The 15,582-nt window shown below is 46.0% G+C and overlaps 1 pseudogene across 1 annotated transcript; it reads left to right on the top strand.

Moving 5' to 3' along the window:
• Nucleotides 1–408: 408 nt before the first annotated feature.
• On the top strand, nt 409–14,785 carry LOC311145030 (mucosa-associated lymphoid tissue lymphoma translocation protein 1-like; annotated as a pseudogene). The gene is made up of 10 exons: nt 409–478; nt 585–800; nt 10,426–10,536; nt 10,748–10,925; nt 11,337–11,413; nt 11,532–11,657; nt 11,846–11,994; nt 12,117–12,273; nt 14,220–14,345; nt 14,623–14,785. The product of its transcript is annotated as a mucosa-associated lymphoid tissue lymphoma translocation protein 1-like (transcript).
• The last annotated feature ends 797 nt before the right edge of the window (nt 14,786–15,582 follow it).

Genomic DNA, 15,582 nt, shown 5'->3' with positions numbered 1-15,582 from the left:
AAAATAGCTGTGCAGCGACGCTCCCATCCAACCTGACAGAGCTTGAGAGGATCTGCAGAGAAGAATGGGAGAAACTCCCCAAATACAGGTGTGGCAAGCTTGTAGCGTCATACCCAAGAAGACTCTAGGCTATAATCACTGCCAAAGGTGCTTCAACAAAGTACTGAGTCAAGGGTCTGAATACTTAATACATTTGCAAAAATGTCTAAACACCTGTTTTTGCTTTGTCATCATCGGGTATTGTGTGTAGGTTGATGAGAGAAAAAAACGATTTAATCAATTTTAGAATAAGGCTGTAACGTAACCTCCTGTGTTCATATAATTGTCTTATTGAATAGCCTCATAGACAGTATGGGTATGCATTACTGTGTGGATAAATGATGCCTTCTCCACTGCAGTTCAGGTGAGATGGATATGTGCTCTCTGAAGGTGTTGGAGCTGGAGGGCAGTCCCAGCCGCATGCTGCTCAAACAGAATTGTTATTGTATATTTCGTCTGCCTGTGAATTCTTTCATTTCCATCAGTTTTCATTTTAAAAAGGCAAACATTTTCCACACTTTGTTAGGTCCTCCTTTCTGTGAAAGACAGAGAAAAAAGGGGTAAGTTTGTCTGTAAAGTTTTGCATGGAGGGTTGGGGTCCCACTCGTTGGAGGGCAGGCTGAAGGTGGTTATCCAGCCACAGGGCCAGGGGCTGCACGTGGGGGACTCTCTCCAATTGGAGTGTGGGGCAGTGGGGAGGCCTATTCCCCGCTACCAGTGGCACTCTTCCCTTTCCAGATGCCTCCAAGAGGAGACTCACGGTAAGGAGGACAAAGAGGAGGATGCTAACATCGTTAAACTCTTATGTAGAACATTACTCTTTTATACTGTTACACTGTTAAACATGTACAGTATCTGTTATAGCTACAGCAGCTATACTGTTATAGAATACAAATTGAATGAAAATAGTTACCGTTGGAAATGTTTTCAAATAGCTTACGATGGTGGTTGTTTGTTGATTCAAACAGATTCCTTATCTGATGCTGGAACATCAGGGAAAGTATTGCTGTGAGATTTGCATTAACAACGAGAGGACGTGGACGAATGAAGTAGAAGTTCTAGTGGGTATGTCACTGTCCTTTCTTGTACAGTACTATAATGATGATATTGATCCTAGCCCAAACATATGCTCGGTTTATCAGTATACAATATGAGCAAAAACGTTGTATTTGGTGACAGTTCTTGATGATTACTTGCTCTTGTTCTTGACTGAAAGGACCGATGATATCTGTCCAGTTTTCAAGGACAGTGGAGTGTTCTGAAGGTATAGCTGAAGTGTCTGCTTCTCTTAGTTTGGGCATCTGGGACAAACAGTATTTTCATGAATGGAACAGGTCCATGTTGCAAACAATGGGGTGGAAAAATGAATCTGTTTTTACAGGGAATAGATTTCAGAGAATGAGGGATTGGTTCCAGGTGTTAAATGCATTTTATTCATCCTTTGGATTATTGCCCTTTCATTTTATTCATTATATTTTCGAGAGCACATGTTCTGCTCAGGTAATCCCAATCATAAATTATCAGCATTATCATCATATTGCAGGCCCGCAACAGGTTACCCTCATTGACTCTTGTTTTAATCCACGTCCTCGCTCAACGCATAGGCCCAATGGTACAGTGCTAGACAATCTTGTATCTATACCAATTCAAGCTAGCCCTATGGTATTTTCAAATAAGGGGTTAGCAACTGAGCATGGTATGCTTGTATTAGAGACTCTGTCTGATCTGAAATCCCGCAGCTGCGGTATTGGACTGATTCATGTGAATGCCAGAAGTTTATCCTCGAAAATAGATTTTATTATAACTCTGGCCTCTCAAACCAACATTCTGGTAATATCTCAAACTTGCCTAAATAAGACTGTGCTGGATAATGATGTGTCTCTGGCTGGTTATAATGTTTTTAGATCTGACAGAGTTGGCAGAGGTGGAGGTGTCGCCATATTTACAAAGGACAACATAAATGGTTCTGTATCTCTCACTACCTCTGTCCCTAAGCAATTTTGAGTGATCTTAATCTGGATTGGTTGATGCCATCTTCTGATAGGCTGAAAGATGTCTGCATTGAGCTAAATCTAACTCATAACTGAACCAACCCGCCCCAACTGTAAACACCCTGAAAAATCTACTATTTTAGATATTATTTTGACAAGCATAAGTATACAGCCATTGGAATTTTTGCTAATGAGTTCAGTGACCACTGTCCCGTTGCCTGCATAAGAGATGCAAAGCTACTTAAATCATGCCCTTGCATTATTACAAAGAGAAATTACAGGAATTTCAATGAGCAACAATTCTTGTCTGATCTGGGATTGTGTGAATGGGGGGTTGTGTCAGATATCTCTGACTCGGATCAGGCCCTAAATTGTTTTACTGTAAGTCTATTGCAGATAAGCATGCTCCATTCAAGAAACTAAGGGTAAGGGATAGAGCTAATCCCTGGTTCAAGAATGAACTATCAGAGAAACATCAGGAGATACATTTAGCTCGGGCTAAGGCTAGACTGACTGATTCTACGTCTGACTGGCAGTCCTTCAGATGCTTGAGAAATAGATGTCTATCCCTGGTTAGAAAAGAAAAATCGACTTCTTCAACTGTGTATCTGTGAATGATGGGAATCCAGCTGCTATCTGGAAGGTAGTCAAATCTCTGAAATTGTCACGCCCTGGCTTTGAGAGGCCGGTTGTCTTTAGTTGGTTTGGTCAGGGCGTGAGTTTCTATGTGTATATCTATGTTTAGATCTATGTTTATATTTCTATGTTTGGCCGGGTGTGATTCCCAATCAGAGGCAGCTGTCGCTTGTTGTCTCTGATTGGGGATCATACTTAGGTAGCCTGGTTGCCTACCTTAGTGTGGGATCTTGTTTGTTGTTTGTTATTTTGTCAAGTGTTTATTCATATTAATAAACATGTACGTATACCACGCTGCACCTTGGTCTGACCCGTCTCTCAACGATCGTGACAGAAGATCCCACCCTAAGGTAGCCTGGTTGCCTACCTTAGTGTGGGATCTTGTTTGTGTTTCTGTTTGGCTAGTTTCGTTATAGCCCATAGAACTTCACGGTTCGTTGTTTGTTATTTTTTCAAGTGTTTATTCGTATTAATAAACATGTACGCATATACCATGCTGCACCTTGGTCTGACCCGTCTCTCAACGATCGTGACAGAAGATCCCACCACCAATGAACCAAGCAGCGTGCCCAGGAGGAGCAGAGATCATGGACTTGGAGGGAGATAAGAGAGGATCTGGCCAAGCATATGGAGGCCCTGAAAGGGATGAGGGTGGAGAAGGAGAGTGTAGCCAATAAAGGACCCTGGGCGAAGGAGGAAGGCCAGGTAGGAGAGAAACGGCGACTTAAAAGGACGCGGTCACGAAGAAAGCCTGAGAAGCAGCCCCAATAGTTTTTTTTGGGGGGGGCACACAGGGTGGTTGGCGGAGCCAGGGTTCAGAGCAGAGCCAACTCCCCGTATTCGCGCTAAGAAGTGTGTGACCGTGCAGGCTCCGTGTTGTGCGGAGATACGCACTGTGTCACCAGTGCGCCTGCACAGTCCAGTGCGTCCTGTGCTAACGCCACGTACAGTGGGGAGAACAAGTATTTGATACACTGCCGATTTTGCAGGTTTTCCTACTTACAAAGCATGTAGAGGTCTGTAATTTTTATCATAGGTACACTTCAACCGTGAGAGACGGAATCTAAAACAAAAATCCAGAAAATCACATTGTATGATTTTTAAGTAATTAATTTGCATTTTATTGCATGACATAAGTATTTGATCACCTACCAACCAGTAAGAATTCCATCTCTCACAGACCTGTTAGTTTTTCTTTAAGAAGCCCTCCTGTTCTCCACTCATTACCTGTATTAACTGCACCTGTTTGAACTCATTACCTGTATAAAACACACCTGTCCACACACTCAATCAAACAGACTCCAACCTCTCCACAATGGCCAAGACCAGAGAGCTGTGTAAGGACATCAGGGATAAAATTGTAGACCTGCACAAGACTGGGATGGGCTACAGGACAATAGGCAAGCAGCTTGGTGAGAAGGCAACAACTGTTGGCGCAATTATTAGAAAATGGAAGAAGTTCAAGATGACGGTCAATCACCCTCGGTCTGGGGCTCCATGCAAGATCTCACCTTGTGGGGCATCAATGATCATGAGGAAGGTGAGGGATCAGCCCAGAACTACACGGCAGGACCTGGTCAATGACCTGAAGAGAGCTGGGACCACAGTCTCAAAGAAAACCATTAGTAACACATTACGCCGTCATAGATTAAAATCCTGCAGCGCACACAAGGTCCCCCTGCTCAAGCCAGCGCATGTCCAGGCCCGTCTGAAGTTTGCCAATGACCATCTGGATGATCCAGAGGAGGAATGGGAGAAGGTCATGTGGTCTGATGAGACAAAAATAAAGCTTTTTGGTCTAAACTCCACTCGCCGTGTTTGGAGGAAGAAGAAGGATGAGTACAACCCCAAGAACACCATCCCAACCGTGAAGCATGGAGGTGGAAACATCATTCTTTGGGGATGCTTTTCTGCAAAGGGGACAGGACGACTGCACCGTATTGAGGGGAGGATGGATTACATTTACATTTAAGTCATTTAGCAGACGCTCTTATCCAGAGCGACTTACAAATTGGTGCATTCACCCTATAGCCAGTGGGTTAACCACTTTACAACAATGTATTTTTTTTTTTTTGGGGGGGGGGGGGGGGGGGGGGCTAGAAGGATTACTTCATCCTATCCCAGGTATTCCTTAAAGAGGTGGGGTTTCAAATGTCTCCGGAAGGTGGTGAGTGACTCCGCTGTCCTGGCGTCGTGAGGGAGCTTGTTCCACCATTGGGGTACCAGAGCAGCGAACAGTTTTGACTGGGCTGAGCGGGAACTATGCTTCCGCAGAGGTAGGGGAGCCAGCAGGCCAGAGGTGGATGAACGCAATGCCCTCGTTTGGGTGTAGGGACTGATCAGAGCCTGAAGGTACGGAGGTGCCGTTCCCCTCACTGCTCCATAGGCAAGCACCATGGTCTTGTAACGGATGCGAGCTTCAACTGGAAGCCAGTGGAGTGTGCGGAGGAGGGGGGTGACGTGAGAGAACTTGGGAAGGTTGAACACCAGACGGGCTGCGGCATTCTGGATGAGTTGTAGGGGTTTAATGGCACAGGCAGGGAGCCCAGCCAACAGCGAGTTGCAGTAATCCAGACGGGAGATGACAAGTGCCTGGATTAGGACCTGTGCCGCTTCCTGTGTAAGGCAGGGTCGTACTCTCCGAATGTTGTAGAGCATGAACCTGCAGGATCGGGTCACCGCCTTGATGTTAGCGGAGAACGACAGGGTGTTGTCCAGGGTCACGCCAAGGCTCTTCGCACTCTGGGAGGAGGACACAACGGAGTTGTCAACCGTGATGGCGAGATCATGGAACGGGCAGTCCTTCCCCGGGAGGAAGAGCAGCTCCGTCTTGCCAGGGTTCAGCTTGAGGTGGTGATCCGTCATCCATACTGATATGTCGGCCAGACATGCAGAGATGCGATTCGCCACCTGGTTATCAGAAGGGGGAAAGGAGAAGATTAGTTGTGTATCGTCAGCGTAGCAATGATAGGAGAGGCCATGTGAGGATATGACAGAGCCAAGTGACTTGGTGTATAGGGAAAAAAGGAGAGGGCCTAGAACTGAGCCCTGGGGGACACCAGTGGTGAGAGCACGTGGTGCGGAGACAGCTTCTCGCCACGCCACTTGGTAGGAGCGACCGGTCAGGTAGGACGCAATCCAGGAGTGAGCCGCGCCGGAGATGCCCAGCTCGGAGAGGGTGGAGAGGAGGATCTGATGGTTCACAGTATCAAAGGCAGCAGACAGGTCTAGAAGGACAAGAGCAGAGGAGAGAGAGTTAGCTTTAGCAGTGCGGAGAGCCTCCGTGACACAGAGAAGAGCAGTCTCAGTTGAATGACCAGTCCTGAAACCTGACTGGTTTGGATCAAGAAGGTCATTCTGAGAGAGATAGCAAGAGAGTTGGCTAAAGACGGCACGCTCAATAGTTTTGGAAAGAAAAGAAAGAAGGGATACTGGTCTGTAGTTGTTGACATCAGTGGGATCGAGTGTTGGTTTTTTGAGAAGGGGTGCAACTCTCGCTCTCTTGAAGACGGAAGGGACATGGCCAGCGGTCAAGGATGAGTTGATCAGCGAGGTGAGGTAGGGGAGAAGGTCACCGGAGATGGTCTGGAGAAGAGAGGAGGGGATGGGGTCAAGCGGGCAGGTTGTTGGGCGGCCTGCAGTCACTAGTCGCAAGATTTTATCTGGAGAGAGAGGGGAGAAAGAAGTCAAAGCATAGGGTAGGGCAGTGTGAGCAGGACCAGCAGTGTCATGGATGGGGCCATGTATCGCGAGATCTTGGCCAACAACCTCCTTCCCTCAGTAAGAGCATTTAAGATGGGTCGTGGCTGGGTCTTCCAGCATGACAACGACCCGAAACACACAGCCAGGGCAACTAAGGAGTGGCTCCGTAAGAAGCATCTCAAGATCCTGGAGTGGCCTAGCCAGTCTCCAGACCTGAACCCAATAGAAAATCTTTGGAGGGAGCTGGAAGTCCGTATTGCCCAGCGACAGCCCCGAAACCTGAAGGATCTGGAGAAGGTCTGTATGGAGGAGTGGGCCAAAATCCCTGCTGCAGTGTGTGCAAACCTGGTCAAGACCTACAGGAAACGTATGATCTCTGTAATTGCAAACAAAGGTTTCTGTACCAAATATTAAGTTCTGCTTTTACTGATGTATCCAATACTTATGTCATGCAATAAAATGCAAATTAATTACTTAAAAATCATACAATGTGATTTTCTGGATTTTTGTTTTAGATTCCGTCTCTCACAGTTGAAGTGTACCTATGATACAAATTACAGACCTCTACATGCTTTGTAAGTAGGAAAACCTGCAAAATTGGCAGTGTATCAAATACTTGTTCTCCCCACTGTACGTACCGTGCGGAAGTCGGCATCCAGCCAGGACGGGTTGTGCCAGCTCTACGCTCCAGACCTCCAGTGCGCCTCCACAGCCTGGTACGGCCTGTGCCAGCTCCCAACACCAAACCAGTGGTGCGTGTCGCCAGCCCGGTACGCCCCATACCTGCTCCCCGCACCAAACCAGTGGTGCGCGTATCCAGTCCAGTACGGCCCGTACCTGCTCTCCGCACCAAACCAGTGGTGCGTGTCGCCAGCCCGGTACGCCCCGTACCTGCTCCCCGCCCCAAACCAGTGGTGCGTGTATCCAGTCCAGTACGGCCCGTACCTGCTCCCCGCACCAAACCAGTGGTGCGTGTCGCCAGCCCGGTAAGACCCGTACCTGCTCCCCGCACTAATCCAGTGGTGCGTGTATCCAGTCCAGTACGGCCCGTGCCTGCTCCTCGCACCAAACCAGTGGTGCGTGTCTCCAGTCCGGCACGACCTGTGCCTGCTACCCGCACCAAACCAGTGGTGCGCATATCCAGTCCGGTACGGCCCGTACCTGCTCCCAACACCAAACCAGTGGTGCATGTCGCCAGCCCGGTACGCCCCATACCTTCTCCCCGCACCAAACCAGTGGTGTGTGTATCCAGTCCGGCACGACCCGTTCCTGCTCCCCGCACCAAACCAGCGGTGCGTGTCACCAGCCCGGTACGCCCCGTACCTGCTCCCCGCACCAAACCAGTGTTGCGTGTATCTAGTCCGGCACAGCCCGTGTCTGCTCCTCGCACCAAACCAGTGGTGCGTGTCTCCAGTCTGGCACGACCCGTCCCTGCTCCTCACACCAGACCAGTGGTGCGTGTTCCCAGATTAGTCCGCTCCACCGGTGCCTAGTTCAGCTCCGGTCAGCGGCTCCATTCCAGTGCCAGATTAATACACTCCACCGGTGCCCAGTCCAGCTCCGGTCAGCGGTTCCACTCCGGAGCCAGGGCAGTCCGCTCCACAGGGGTCCAGTTCAGCTCCGGTCAGCGGCTCCACTCCAGACCCAGACGTCAGCCCCTCTCCAGGGTCGGGGCCTCCCACACCAGGGTCCAGACAGGGCTTGGTGCATCGCGGGAGGATTGCCGATCCAGGCCCAGACGTCAGCCCCTCTCCAGGTTCGGGGCCTCCCACACCAGGGTCCAGACAGGGCTTGGTGCATCGTGGGAGGAAGGAGAGGGGAAGCATCGCGCCGAGGTCCAGACCAGACCAGGGGTGCAACGGGGAGGCAGAGAGGGAGAGGTCGTCACGCCCGGAGCCGGAGCCGCCTCCAAAGCTGAATGCCTATCCGGACCCTCCCCTTATGAGTTAGGTTGGTGCGGCCGGAGTACGCACCTTTGGGGGGGAGGGTACTGTCACGCCCTGGCCTTGAGAGGCCGGTTGTCTTTAGTTGGTTTGGTCAGGGCGTGAGTTTCTATGTGTATATCTATGTTTAGATCTAGGTTTATATTTCTATGTTTGGCCCGGTGTGATTCCCAATAAGAGGCAGCTGTCGCTCGTTGTCTCTGATTGGGGATCATACTTAGGTAGCCTGGTTGCCTACCTTAGTGTGGGATCTTGTTTGAGTTTCTGTTTGGCTAGTTTCATTACAGCCCATAGAACTTCACGGTTCGTTGTTTGTTATTTTGTCAAGTGTTTATTCGTATTAATAAACATGTACGCATACCACGCTGCACATTGGTCTGACCCGTCTCTCAACGATCGTGACAGAAATAAACCTCCATCCCCTCATTTCCCCAGCAGGGTATGACCGCTTCTGTTCCCAGAACAGATAAGATGGACATTTTTGGTGCTTATAACCACTTTGCCTCAGCGGGCCACCTATTTGTTAAAATACACTACATCACCAAAAGTATGTGGACACCCCTTCAAATTAGTGGATTTGGCTATTTCAGCCACACCCGTTGCTGACAGTGTATAAAATCTCCATAGACAAACATTGGCAGTAGAACGGCCTTACTGAAGAGCTCAGTGACTTTCAATGTGGCACCGTCATAGGATGCCACCTTTCCAACAAGTCAGTTCGTCAAATTTCTGCCCTGCTAGAGCTGCCCTATTCAACTGTAAGCGCTGGTATTGTTAAGTGGAAACGTCTAGGAGCAACAACGGCTCAGCCGCGAAGTGGTAGGCCACACAAGCTCACAGAACGGGACCGCCGAGTGTTGAAGCGAGTAGCACGTAAAAATCTGGAAGCAACGTCAGCACAAGAACTGTTCGTAGGGAGCTTCAAGAAATGGGTTTCCATGGCCAAGCAGCCGAACACAAGCCTAAGATCACCATGCGCAATGCCAAGCGTCGGTTGGAATGGTGTGAAGTTTGCCGCCATTGGACTCTGGAGCAGTGGAAAAGCGTTCTCTGGAGTGATGAATCACGCTTCACCATCTGGCAGTCCGACGGACGAATCTGGGTTTGGCAGATGCCAGGAGAACTCTACCTGCCCGAATGCATAGTACCAACTGTAAAGTTTGGTGGTCTGGGGCTGTTTTTCATGGTTCGGGCTAGGCGCCTTAGATCCAGTGAAGGGGAATCTTAACGCTACAGCATGCAATGACATTCTAGACGATTCTGTGTTTCCAACTTTGTGGCAACAGTTTGGGGAAGTCCCTTTCCTGTTTCAGTATGACAATGCACCGTGCACAAAGCGAGGTCCATAGAGAAATGGTTTGTCGAGATCGGTGTGGAAGAACTTGACTGGCCTGCACAGAGCCCTGACCTCAACCCCATCGAACGCCCAACATCAGTGCCTGACCTCACTACTGCTCTTGTGGCTGAATGGAAGCAAGTCCCTGCAGCAATGTTCCAACATCTAGTGGAAAGGCTTCCCAGAAGAGTGGAGGCTGTTATAGCAGCAAAGGGGGCACCAACTCCATATAAATGCCCATGATTTTGGAATGAGATGTTCGACGAGCAGGTGTCCACATACTTTCGTTCTTAGTGATCACTTACAAATGGCTAACATTAGGCATGTTGATCTTTTGGCCTCTGACTTACCTCCACCTAATTAGTGAAAAATAGTACTTGAATTCAGTTGAAATGCAAGCACAGGAAATCAAAATTCCAGTAATCGTTCTGAAAATGTTTCCCCACAGATTATGTTTTTGCCTTTAAAGCAAGGAAAGTGACACTTTGACACGCATTGAAATAATATTTGAGCTGATCTATCATTGTTCCTAGTTTTTATAAATGTTTTTGCACAGTACATAGAGAATGTGTATCAATACAACATGTGCAATGTCTGTGTTATATAATGAAAGTCTTGGGATTGTAGGTACCAGTGAACTCATCCTAAACAGCACTCAAGAACCTCCTTTTGGTAAGCAGAACAAAATGTAAATGTTCTCTTCATGTTGGTCAATGTTTCATTATTCCACAATTGATTTAAACTCATAGTCATTGGTGATATTTGGCTCCCATCACAGCGACAGATATAATGGCCCTGCTGATCGGGAACCTCTCATACCAGAACCACCCCCAGCTCAAGGCGCCCATGGTGGATGTGTATGACCTCACCAACCTCCTGCGCCAGCAGTGTATGAAAGAAGACCTAGAAGAATTTGATCCGTTCTTGTCAAGTTTCAGTCAAATCTTAGTTTGTTTGAGCTGGTTTTTCTAAACAAAATCAAATCATGGCATTTTTGGTTACATACGTTTGAGAAGTCACATTTTTGTCTTATTTCATTCACTTCTCTATTCACTGTCTCATTTACCCCTGTTCAATTCATTCCCATGACCTTCTCCTAGGTTTGCTGTACTATGCTGGTCATGTTTATGAGAATTACGGCAACAGCTTCATGGTACCTGTGGATGCTTCAAACCCGTAACGCTCAGCCAACTGCCTGTGTGTGCAGAGCATCCTCAAACTGATGCAGGAGAAGGAGACGGGCCTCAATGTGTTCCTGCTGGATATGTGTAGGAAGAGGTGGGTAAAGACTAGGATACTACCCACTGGGCAAAAACTGGTTGACTCAACATTGTTTCCACATCATTTCAACAAATAAATGAAATGTGATTACACTGAATCAAGGTGGAAAACTGATTGTATTTGCAAAAAGTCATTAACGTAAGGGAATGTCGTTTTTAATTCATCAACATTTTCGTCTAAATCCAATAACATGGGGACCAAATGTAAATCAAAACTAGACAAAGTTATGTTTCAACCAAATGTAAATCCAAGTTGAACTGATGTCTGTGCCCAGTGGGTATGCTAACCATGATACTTATGCTATGTTCACTATTATTCAGTGTCCCCTCCCTGTTGGTAGCATGGGATATAAAGCCCTTCACCATATTGTTTGTTGTAATATTGTGACTATTTAATTTTTATTTTTAGAAATATTAACGATGAAACCACCCCAAACATACTGTACTATTGAGGGTCACCGCTAACATTGTTTTTGGATATTCAATGTAAGTAATCTGATGATTACTCAAAAATATATCTAAACTTCTATTTGTAGCATGTTACTTTGTATGAACAGATGAAATGATATATTTCCCAATGCTGTTTCATTCTTCTCTTGTGCAGCTTCCAAGATGCAGACGCTTTTGAGCTGAGCTCTAGTGGATTCACCAATAGTCTTCATCAAGTTTCTGAAGCAACGTCTTCTGGAGGATGAGAAGATCACTGTGTTGCTGGACAAAGTGGCTGAGGGTACAGAGTAATGGACCAATTATGTGTTGGTAAAATAATAATAATTTTGTAAATGTCACCTATTTGTGGTCATGGAGTATGCAAGTCAATTAATAATAAAGTATACAGAATTGCTCTAATGCAGTACCATGCAAAGTAAGTAACAGCAGTACAACAAAAAATATATATTCTGTGTTCGTTTTATCCAGACATGGGCCAGTTCAACGCCACTAACGGGAAGCAGGCTCTGGAGATCCGCAGCAGCCTATCAGAGAGGAGGGATCTGACGGACCCTATTCTGCCTGGCGACAGCTCTGACATGGCCCTGGCTCACAACGTCAGTGGGCCAAGGCTCACGGTAAGGACACACCTCAAACACAATCAAAGAATGAACGTAATTACAGTACGTTTCGATTTGAGTTGTTTAGCTGACGTTATCAATATACTTATTGTGGATGTAACGTTGTGTTTTTAGTCTAGAACTGCCTGAGAGTATATATCTGGACTTTGAGTGTGGGGCTCAGACCAAGCTGGGTTTGCTGCAGATTTCTCTGACGTGCTGGTCATCTACACCCACATTGTGAAGAAACCAGAGGACATGTCCTTCTGCCAGGCCCACATCATCAACTTCTCCCTGGTGAGTTGCTACAGTCTTTCACCCAGTTCTAAAATTATGCAAACTTGTTCCTTTCCCAGGCTCCTGTCACCAATTCTCACCGTTTCTTTCATATCCACTACCCCTTCAAGTGTTCATAGATCTGAAAAGGTGTAACTAATCCAATAGCCTAATCCTTTAAAGCTTTTCAGATCCGTGAACACCAAAGGGATAGGAGGATAGGGAAGGGAATTTAAACTCAATATGCCACTGATGCCATGATGTTTTTTCCTAGCTCTGTTCAATACAAATGAGAGTATTTTCCTTTCTTGGGGTTTACTGAAACAACATTAGGAGAATAGATGGCATTGTGCAGACTGCAAAGTCTTTCTTTTTGCTGGAGATATGTTTTGATGTCCAGCACCTGGCTCAAAACTATGCATATGCATATACAGTGCCTTCAGAAAGTATTAATAACCCTTGACTTATTTCACATTTTGTTGTGTTACAGCCTGAATTTAAAATGGATTCAATAGATTTTATTTCCTAACCCATCTACACACAATACCCCATAATGACAAAGTGAAAACATGTTTTTAGAAATGTTTGCACATTTATTGAAAATGAAATAACAAAATATCTAATTTACATACACCACCAGTCAAAAGTTTGGACACACCTACTCATTCAAGGGTTTTTCTTTATTTTTCGATTTTTTACATTGTAGAATAATAGTGAAGACATCAAAACTATGAAATTACACATATAGAATCATGTAGTAACCAAAAAAGTGTTAAACAAATCGAAATATATTCTTCAAATAGCCATCCTTTGCCTTAATGACAGCTTTGCACAGTCTTGGCATTTTCTCAACCAGCTTCATGAGGTAGTCACCTGGAATGCATTTCAATTAACAGGTGTGCCTTAAAAGTTAATTTGTGGAATTTCTTTACTTCTCAGTGTGGTTGAGCTAATCTGTGGTGTTGTGACAAGGTGGGGGGGGGGGGGGGGGGTATACAGACGATAGCCCTATTTGGTAAAAGACCAAGTCCATATTATGTCAAGAACAGCTCAAATAAGAGAAATGACAGTCCATCATTACTTTAAGACATGAAGGTCAGTCAATACGAAACATTTAAAGAACTTTGAACGTTTCTTCAAGTGCAGTCGCAAAAACCATAAAGAGCTGTGATGAAACTGGCGCTCATGAGGAAACACAAGCAATGGACATTAGACCGGTGGAAATGTGTCCTTTGGTCTCGAGTTCAAATTTGAGATTTTTGGTTCCAACCACCATGTCTTTGTCAGACGCGGTGTGGGTGAATGGATGATCTCCGCATGTGTAGTTCCCACCGTAAAGCATGGAGGAGGAGATGTTATGGTGTGGGGGTGCTTTGCTTTTGACACTGTCTGTGATTTATTTAGAATTCAAGGCACACTTAACCAGCATGGCTACCACAGCATTCTGCAGCGATACTCCATCCCATCTGGTTTGGGCTTAGTGGGACTATAATTTGTTTTTCAACAGGACAATGACCCAACACACCTCCAGGCTGTGTAAGGGCTATTTTACCAAGAAGGAGAGTGATGGAGTGCTGCATCAGATGAACTGGCCTCCACAATCCCCCGACCTCAACCCAATTGAGATGGTTTGGGATGAGTCGGACCGCAGAATGAAGGAAAAACAGCCAACAAGTGCTCAGCATATGTGGGAACTCCTTCAAGACTGTTGGAAAAGCATTCCAGATGAAGCTGGTTGAGAGAATGCCAAGAGTGTGCAAAGCTGTCATCAAGGCAAAGGGTGGCTAATTGAAGAATCTCAAATATAAAATATATTTTGATTTGTTTAACACTTATTTGGTTACTACATGATTCCATATGTGTTATTTCATAGTTTTGATGTCTTCACTATTATTCTACAATGTAGAAAATAATAAAAATAAAGAAAAACGCTTGAATGAGTAGGTGTTCAAAAACTTTTGACTGGTACTGTATTTGTTGACCCCAAAAATATGAACAGGGAGACACCAGAGGAGATTGGTATCTACCTGCTCTCCAGCAGTCTGCCCCAGCACTGCCTCTACACACGCCTCAACTCTCTACAGAAGCTCAGGGTAAGGGTACAAAAAAGAATCACCACTTTCTAGATTCTCACATTACTACTACTTTATTATACTGTCTTTGCCCCTTTTGTTTGATCTCTTGAATAAAGTTTTTTAAAACTACCTTCCTGTTTCTATGTGTGCCCTGTGTCCCCTCTGTAGGAGCAGCTGGTGTCATCTTAGGGCAGTGCTCACCTTGGACAAGAGAGTTTTGATCTCCATTGTAGCTATAGTATAAATATATAAGGTCAATAAAATATGATTCTACTCCTTGTCTTCTTCTCTGTAGGATCAGCTGTGGTTCACAGCGTGTCTACAGGGCTCTTTCAAGGCTGTGCATGAGCTGGTGGACTGGACCACGGACGTCAACATCGGCAAGCCCCTGATCGCCAAAGTAGACCTCCATGAGGAGGAACAGCTGTCTGCAGACCTGCCCCTCTTATTTACAATGATGGCCTACACCGGCCAAACCCGGACGACGCTGGGCCAATTGTGCGCTGCCCTATGGGACTCCCAATCACGTCCGGTTGTGATACAGCCTGGAATCAAACCAGGGGGTCTGTAGTGACGCCTCAAGCACTGAGATGCAGTGCCTTAGACCACTGCGCCACTCGTACTGTTTAGTACTGTTACATATGCCTTGAAAAGGTTGTGTTTTTTGCAATTATCTTTCCTTTTGTTAGATAATGATAATATAATATGTAATATTGAGCTTTGAATAGCTAAACCGGTCTCAAACAGCCTCTTTCATATTATATAGAGAGATACAGTGAGGGAAAAAAGTATTTGATCCCCTGCTGATTTTGTACGTTTGCCCACTGACAAAGACATGATCAGTCTATAATTTTAATGGTAGGTTTATTTGAACAGTGAGAGACAGAATAACAACAAAAAAATCCAGAAAAAAACGCATGTCGAAAATGTTATAAATTGATTTGCATTTTAATGAGGGAAATAAGTATTTGACCACTTGGTGGCAAAACCCTTGTTGGCAATCACAGAGGTCAGACGTTTCTTGTAGTTGGCCACCAGGTTTGCACACATCTCAGGAGGGATTTTGTTCCACTCCTCTTTGCAGATCTTCTCCAAGTCATTAAGGTTTCGAGGCTGACGTTTGGCAACTCGAACCTTCAGCTCCCTCCACAGATTTTCTATGGAATTAAGGTCTGGAGACTGGCTAGGCCACTCCAGGACCTTAATGTGCTTCTTCTTGAGCCACTCCTTTGTTGCCTTGGCCATGTGTTTTGGG

This window comes from Coregonus lavaretus (genome assembly GCF_964263955.1).
Source record: "Coregonus lavaretus genome assembly, chromosome: 17".
Classification (NCBI taxonomy): domain Eukaryota; kingdom Metazoa; phylum Chordata; class Actinopteri; order Salmoniformes; family Salmonidae; genus Coregonus; species Coregonus lavaretus.
The sequence above is the reverse complement of the archived record's forward strand: the minus strand, read 5'-3'. Positions and strand labels throughout refer to the sequence as shown.